Genomic DNA, 7761 nt, shown 5'->3' with positions numbered 1-7761 from the left:
GGTGAAGGGTGTTTGATTCTCTTGGAAATGTCCTTGGAAATCTCAGATCTGGTCATTCATGTAGAGGAAAATTTGAAGCATGCTAGCTAAACGTTGTAGACCAGCTACAAGTGAGACTGTCATTTCAAAGTTTATGTACTCTTTTATTGGTTTGTTTTATTGTTAATCTACAAAAAAAGCTAACTGAAATTAATTGTTTGAATTTAAATGGTTTAAATTAATCATATTTAGTTTAAAATGTACAAACTGTCACCCGACAGATAGAGGACAATGCAGAGACCTTGGTGAATCAAGGCAAATTCTGGTTCTCAATATTTAGATTTTGGCCATTCATACTAAAGTTTGGGCACCTCTGATTTAGACTATGCAGCCCAATGCATGGCTGAGTCTGATGAATTGATAAATTGCTTCAATAGCAATGATTAAAATGTCTGCGATTTGTGCTATAGTATGGTTTTTTCCAACACTATTCGTGGAGGCACACCAACAGTACATATTTTAGATGTCTACCTTAACTGACCCATTCAATTCTGGTTTTGAAGTCTCTTCTAATGTTTGGATGAGTTGATTCAGATATGTTTAATTAGGGAGAGGTTGAAAATGTCTACTGTTGCTGTGTCTTGAGGGACAGGGTTGGGGAATAATTCCATAGTATACCCTCTGTTGGGACTGGCAAGAAGGGGATACCCTTTGTTGGGCATCTGCATCAGTTGGCTTGTCCTTTCTAATCGCACTGCTGTGGGTGAATCATCATCGCTAGCCAAAAATACCCCACATTTTCCCAATACAATTAGATCAAAGTCAAAATAGTTCAAATTTACATTATTGCCCTTTTTATGTTGCACAAACACTTTTTAAAAAAAAAAAAATAGAGAGATTTGCATGTCATCTAATCTACCGAAAATTTAAAGAAAATAGGCACATTTTACATCTCCCCTGGGGTTAAACAGTTGAGTTTTACTCTTTTTAAATCTATTCAGCCAATCTTTGGGTCTGCCGACTAGACAATTAGCATATTAAAAATGTTTTTTTATAATTTTCCTGTTTAAAACTTGACTCTTCTGTCGTTCCATTGTGTACCAAGTCTAAAGGTGAAATGAAAATGTAAACAAAAAAATTAAAAGCTGCAAATTTTTTAGGCCAAAATTGATGGAAACTATACTCTGACTAACCATTCAACCAACTATTCCCATGTTATGAGGATGTCTTTGACTCCAATTAATTCATTAAAGCAATTCATTCTTGCTTATTGGTACCTTTTTGAGCAAATAACAAAAAGAGCAAGGCAGTTTCATACAACGAGTTGTTGTCATAACTGAATTAACAATAATCTTCTAATACAATAATTAGCATATTTTGTTTGTCCCATGACCAAAAAAAAAAAAAAAAAAAATCTTGTATGACAGTCATATACACTAAGAGATTACCATTCTTGCATTTTTGCTGAGCAGGACTGTAGCCTTGAAGCCTTAGTAGGACTGGACATGGAAGGACACATCTCCCTCACTAGGACATGACCTACCATTTAAGAAGGGCCTATAAATCAATAGTCTAGAAAGGTTGCTTGGCCAAATTAATTCAAGGACACTAACTTATGTATGAAATACAGTAAAACTTACTGTAGACTTAGAATACAATGTAATTCTGAATGCTGACAATTTTTTTATAAATAAAGACAATTTGTCACCTTAGAATTATATCACCTTATTAATTATGAGTTATTCACATATTCTTATTAAATGACACCTTATTTTATAAGTTGTTTACATTTTTAAGACAATTTAAAAAACAAATGTTACACACACTGTTATAATTCTAAGGTGACAAATTAAGCAATCAACTACTAAAAAAGTGAACTAAATAATATTCAAACCAACATGAAAAGACAATAAATCCTATCTCAGCCACAAAAAAATAGTTCGTCCTAAAGCTTCCAGAGTTAAAACTTCCCATCAAGGCTAGACCTTCAAGACGTTGAGGTTTCTGTAGATTTGACGCTACTGTTTAGATGCATCTCCATTTTTACTGTAGTAGCCTAAATACCTCTTGTCTCCCTCTCTGGGCCACATGCTAGTGTATCCAAGTGGCACTGGAACACCAATTGTACCACTGTGCTTTGTGTCCTATGCCTATGTGCCACTCCTGAGTGTCAGTAACCATGGTGACATGTTGACCGTGCCAAGCATACATTTGGTGCCCTCGTGATGGCAGAAGAGTGGGGTAGTAACTGGGCAGGGCAGTTATTTACAACACCATCATATTTGGGGACTGGCTCCGCTGGGTCATCAAGTCTCTGAGGTCATTTTGCTGATAGCAAGGCTTTAGTTCCTTATATTGGACACACAACACATGGCTTTAGCCTTGATTTTTCACTTGCTACAGTACTAGTTTTGTGTAGAGTACAGTACTAGCTTATAAATGAATTCCATAGATGAAATCTAAAGAACTACATTCTCACATAAAAAAGGCTCAAAAGTACATTATGTTGTCCAACAGCAGCAGGAACGATTTTGTAGTGTCTATTTAGGCTAAATGCAGAATGAGCTAGTTGAGTAATTCCCACCCAACACTATTCGATTGGTAGAGACACATAACTAAAGATAGTGGCAGATAGCAGCGTGAGTGGCGTAGCTCGTAAAGCGCATGGCAACATGTTTTGACATGATCGATCATGAACCCGGTTAAAATCCAGCGTCTGATGAACTCATTCTTCTTTTTCCCGAACTACATATCAGATTTTTCCTACTCTTCATCACAAGGAAGACATGTAGGAATCATTAATATGTGTGTGTATTATAGAAGAATCAGATTCATAGAACTGAACTGGATTGTAGAGGTGTTACATCCAAATCATATGCATTATAAGTGTGTAGAAGTTATACATTAAAAATACCCTTAAATATAAATTTTAGTTCTGCTTCAGTGAACCTGAACAAGTGTATTAAAATCCATTAATTTTTACTAGTTGTATATTTTTTTCAAAGTGTGCTTTAAATGCTTTAAAAATAAGTTAAATCATTGTAGACTAGAAATATATGTACTGTATATCATTTTTACATTTAAAAAATGTGGGCAATTCATTATAAAATAATTTTATTTAAAAAAATATGATATTAATCTTATTTTTTAATTCAACTATAGGTGTGTGGCCAGGTAGGGGGGCTACAAGACATTGTGCCCAGGGGACTCTGAATTCTTAATCCGAACCTAAACAGCAGCAATATTTGTCAAACTGTTGTAAGTTTATTGATCTGCTGTTACTCCTATGTAGGCAGAGTTATACACGGGTGTAAAGAGGCTGTACAAGTTCTGATATTGCAGAATATCACATGGCTATCAGCCAGTCAGATTCAAGAACCAGAGAGAATATAAACTGTATTAACCTACCATCAGACCAACTTGATAGCTATTTCCCTACACTCCAATTAGTCAAGTCGAATTGGATTGTTCTATTAACGTGAGACACAGACTGATTCAATTTAAAGTAATCCACAGACTTTATCATTCAAAAGTAAAATTATATAAGAGTTTCCCAAATGTATCCTTATTGTGCAATAAATGTAAAAACTTTTTGAAGGTACATTGACTCACTTATTCTGATCATGCCATAAAATTAGTTAATTTTGGCAGAACGTTTTTCATTTTTTATATCTGAAGTATACAGGATTGATCTGTCACCAGAGCCAACACTGTGCAGTTTTGGAGACACCTCAGAAATAGGAGATGCATATATATCACAGGCAATATATGTGTGTATGATATTAGTAAAGAAAATAATTGTACAAAAGTGGTAGTCAGAGAACGTGCCTGTCTTTGAAACCAGGATTAGGAGCTTAAGTTATGTTGTCTATGGAAGAAATGTAATATGTGATGGCAAACAAGCTAAACATATTTTTTAAAATCTGGAACCCAATTATGTGGAGTTGTGGAGCCTACACGTTTCTCTGTAAATTATTAGTTTTTTTTATATTTAGTTCTTTTTTTCTCTCTCTCTTATGCTTTCTGGATGATTATATTATGTTGTGTTCAACTGTCTGTGTATCGTGAAATGGCCTTTGCACTTTTTTAAGTTCTGTTTATGTTATTGTGTATTTTCTTATGCTAAAAACAATAAAAAAGATATTAAAAAGAAGATGAAAAAGAAAACCTCGGAAGCATGCCATGGTTGGCCATGAGCAAATACCTTAAAACTCTGTTACATTTTTACACTACGTTACTTTGTGCCATGCGCTCCCCTACAGACGCATAATTTGTAGACCAAGGATGTTGTGCTTCTTCCTGCTGAAATACTGATTAATGTATGGCCCCTTGTCACTAACCCATTCCTGCAGTGTGCACACAACAGCAACCAAATGGTCCCCCAGACAGTCATACAGCACGTGATAAACAAGAATTCACACGCTCCTGACATTACTTTAAACAAAATTCAAATCTGACTGAAAAATCAAAGCTCTTATTTCTTTGTATTTTTATTTAAAAATGCTATCCATGTTTGCATAAGTCACAGTGCACCCGGAAACCCTTACGAACATATTGAATAACTGCCTCAGAGTTCTTCGCTTAGTCTATTTTATACTAGAAATGTGTGTATGCACTGCAAAAAAACATCATCATTTTCATTTCCTATTAAAAAGCATTTTTTTTACAGCTTTTTCTTTTCATATGTTATGCCTTATTTAGAGTCTTTCACTTTAAATCACTCCGTTTTGATTTTCTTATTCAGATATGGAAAAACTAAACAGTTCAATGAGTAGCACAGGAACAAAACACTTATAAAATGCCTTGGCTTTTATTCACTTGCATGTATGGTTTCAAGGATGAAAAGTTCATCTCATTCACTTCATCATGCAGTGAACTGGATGACTCATTTTCACATCAACCTTAGGGCACTTCCTCTGACTTCCTTTAAGTAATCTGATTGCTTGCTTGCCTTTGCATCTTTTATAGTGAGACAAGACCTAAAAAGTGGTTCAACATACATGCGATCAGTGATAGATGTCTTCAGGCCTTGCTTTGATGATTCTTTCAGTCATACTACACTGTAAAAAACGGCAGTGATTTCAATGATAAAAAAACAGTAATATAGTACTGTAAAAATATCAGTTACCTGTTTATCAGTACGTTTTCTTAATATATAGAGTGAACAACTGTAAACTGCCTTCCTCAAAATTCCCTGTTTGACACTTAACTTTTTTTTATTTTTATTTATTTATTTATTTCTTATCAGTTATGTCAATGCTATCTCATGGCAATTCGTAACATTTTAATTCAGTAGCTAATTCGTCTGAAATTGCACGATTTGCTTATCCCTAATGATTGTTGGGTGATGTATGAAAATGTTTACAATTTACAAATTGAAAAAAAAGTTTAAAATTTACTGGACTAATTAAACTGATGAAATGTAAAATAGTTATGTTTCCTCGTGAGATCAGGTTGGTTGTGTACATTAGAGTTTTATGTTACATCTAAAGTGGCTCAGTGGCTCAGTAGTTAGCACTGTTGTTTCACAGCAAGAAGGTCGCTGGTTTAAGTCCCGGCTGAGGCAGTTGTAGGTTAATTAAATAAGCTAAATTATTCTGTTTGTGTGCGTGAATGAGAGTGTATGGGCATTTTTAAATATTGGGTTGCGGCTGGAAAGGCATCCGCTATGTAAAACATGTCTGAATAGTTAGCGGTTCATTCCGCTGTGGCGATGTCTGATAAATCAGAGACTAAGCTGAAGAAAAATTAATGAATGTTACATCTATTGTTGATGAATACGTAATGTTTATTGCATTAATTTTATGTGTTGGCATTGTGATATTTAGTAGTTTTGTGAATGACACTGGGGTCTTCTATTTATTGGTTTGTTTCTCTGCACTGTAACTAACGGCTGCTAAACTTGCTTTATTATTTTACAGCAGCTGACTGTAATTTATATAATAATGCAGATTGTTGCTGGATGCATTCTGTGGTCACGTGACAGATTAGCTGTAAATTTCTCGAGGGTTTGTTGGATCTTCAGCAGTCAAGATTCTGATAGCATAGAGGAGACGATGTAGTAAGTGACTTATTGCCATTAGGAAACCTGTATTTTTGTTGCCAGTGAGACTTTTTCAATTTAAACGGCACTGTAAATTAATCATTTCAGTTTACTGTAAAATTTACAGTAACTTGCTGGCAAATTTAGTTGTCAGAAAGATTGTAAATTTACACGTGCACTGTAAAATGATAAGGTAAGAATAGTTTCAATTATTTATTTACAGCATGCTTGTAAATGTACAGTCTTACTGGCAACCGAAATTGCTTGAAAGTTACTGTAAATTTTACAGTGTTATTTACAGTGTGCTTGCAAATTTACAGTCTTACTGGCAACCATAGAGTACTTCTAGAGGTATTTAAAATCCTGGAGCAGACCATATCCTGAGCAGATGCTGTGGCGGTCATAGTCATAGAGGAGTGGAGAGCATGAGAACGATTCTTGAAAGAAACACCTGCCAGTTCCCTACTCACACCTGCAGCTTCTTTACGATGGATATCCTGTGTTCTCCAGCCTCCAGTGACTAGACTGCAGCTTTGCACAAGACGTTTGGCCAGAAGAGAAATGGTTGTGCCCAACTGAGCCTGGTTTCTTTCCTTCAACTGTTGAAGTTTGTTCCTCACCAATGTCACCACTGGCTTGCTTGGTTTGGGATTTGTGGAGATGCACATCAATCGACTTACTCTTCAGTATTTGGACTTTCAGCAGTGAAAATCAAACCACATTGGACTGAACTTCAAATCTGAAAACTAGACTGACACAGTTTCGATTTACTAGAACTTCTGTTAAGCTACTTTGACACAATCAACATTGTAAAAGCGCTATAGAAATAAACATGAATTGAATTGAATCTAAATTGCCTGCAAGTTACTGTAAATTTTACAATGTAAATTTACAAGCACGCTTACTTACTGGCAGCCAAAATTGCCTGTAAGTTACTGTATTTTAAGTGTGCTTGTCATAGCTGTCAACTCCCCCATTTTTTTTTCCAGGATTCTCCTATATTTAAAAATTCTATCCAGCTATCATACCGTAAAGGAATTTTCTCGTATTTCTCCCATATTTTTAATCTTCCTAAGGGCGGCAATAATCATCAAAGAGCCAATCCTCCCTATATGCAACCTCTGGATTCTCTTCCTTTCCATTAAAGGCATTGTTCCTATGCAGTATTTAAAACAGTCAGTTCATGTAGCGATGCGGGACTGTCAGACGTGCTCCATAGGGATAAATAGACACCGTTTTTTACACGGATTGTAGACACAATTTGAAGCCGAGTGAAAGTGGACACTCTGGGTTTTAAGTGCATGTTTCAACATATACATGCACACACATAATAATAATAAAGAAAATAATAAAAATAATAAAAATAATAATAATATCTAAATTGGTCTGAGGGGTGGAGGATCCCTTATTTGCACATCCCAATGTTGACGGGTATGGTGCTTGTGGATGTGGATTGTTTCATCATATGACTGATTCATTTCCACATGCTTTTGGTTGAGGTTTTGTCTGTAAAATAATGTTAGGATGTCAAAACATTGTGTTAATGCTATAAATTAATAAAAAATGCAGTAGTTAAATTCTACTGTAATCTTTTTATTTACCGTAAATGTACAGTGCACATCAGACAGTTTGATCTTTATCACCCCTGCTGAACTCATTTGAGTGGAGATGTGGACACAGCATATTTCTGTTTTGGCATGTTTTCTTTGCGTGCGTAACAAGTGCATATCATTTTTCTA

At 35.2% G+C, this 7761-nt stretch overlaps 1 long non-coding RNA gene across 1 annotated transcript; it reads left to right on the top strand.

Annotated features, from left to right (window-relative positions):
- The first annotated feature begins 2231 nt into the window (after positions 1-2231).
- LOC147836012 (uncharacterized) lies at positions 2232-6866 on the top strand. Its single transcript, XR_015495805.1, has 2 exons — positions 2232-3764; positions 3824-6866. It is a non-coding gene; the product is annotated as an uncharacterized LOC147836012 (long non-coding RNA).
- Positions 6867-7761: the final 895 nt, after the last annotated feature.

Source organism: Danio rerio, chromosome 7 (assembly GCF_052040795.2).
Source record: "Danio rerio strain M-AB ecotype USA chromosome 7, GRCz13ab, whole genome shotgun sequence".
NCBI lineage: Eukaryota > Metazoa > Chordata > Actinopteri > Cypriniformes > Danionidae > Danio > Danio rerio.
Note: the sequence above shows the minus strand (reverse complement) of the source record. Positions and strands in the feature narration are given on the sequence as shown.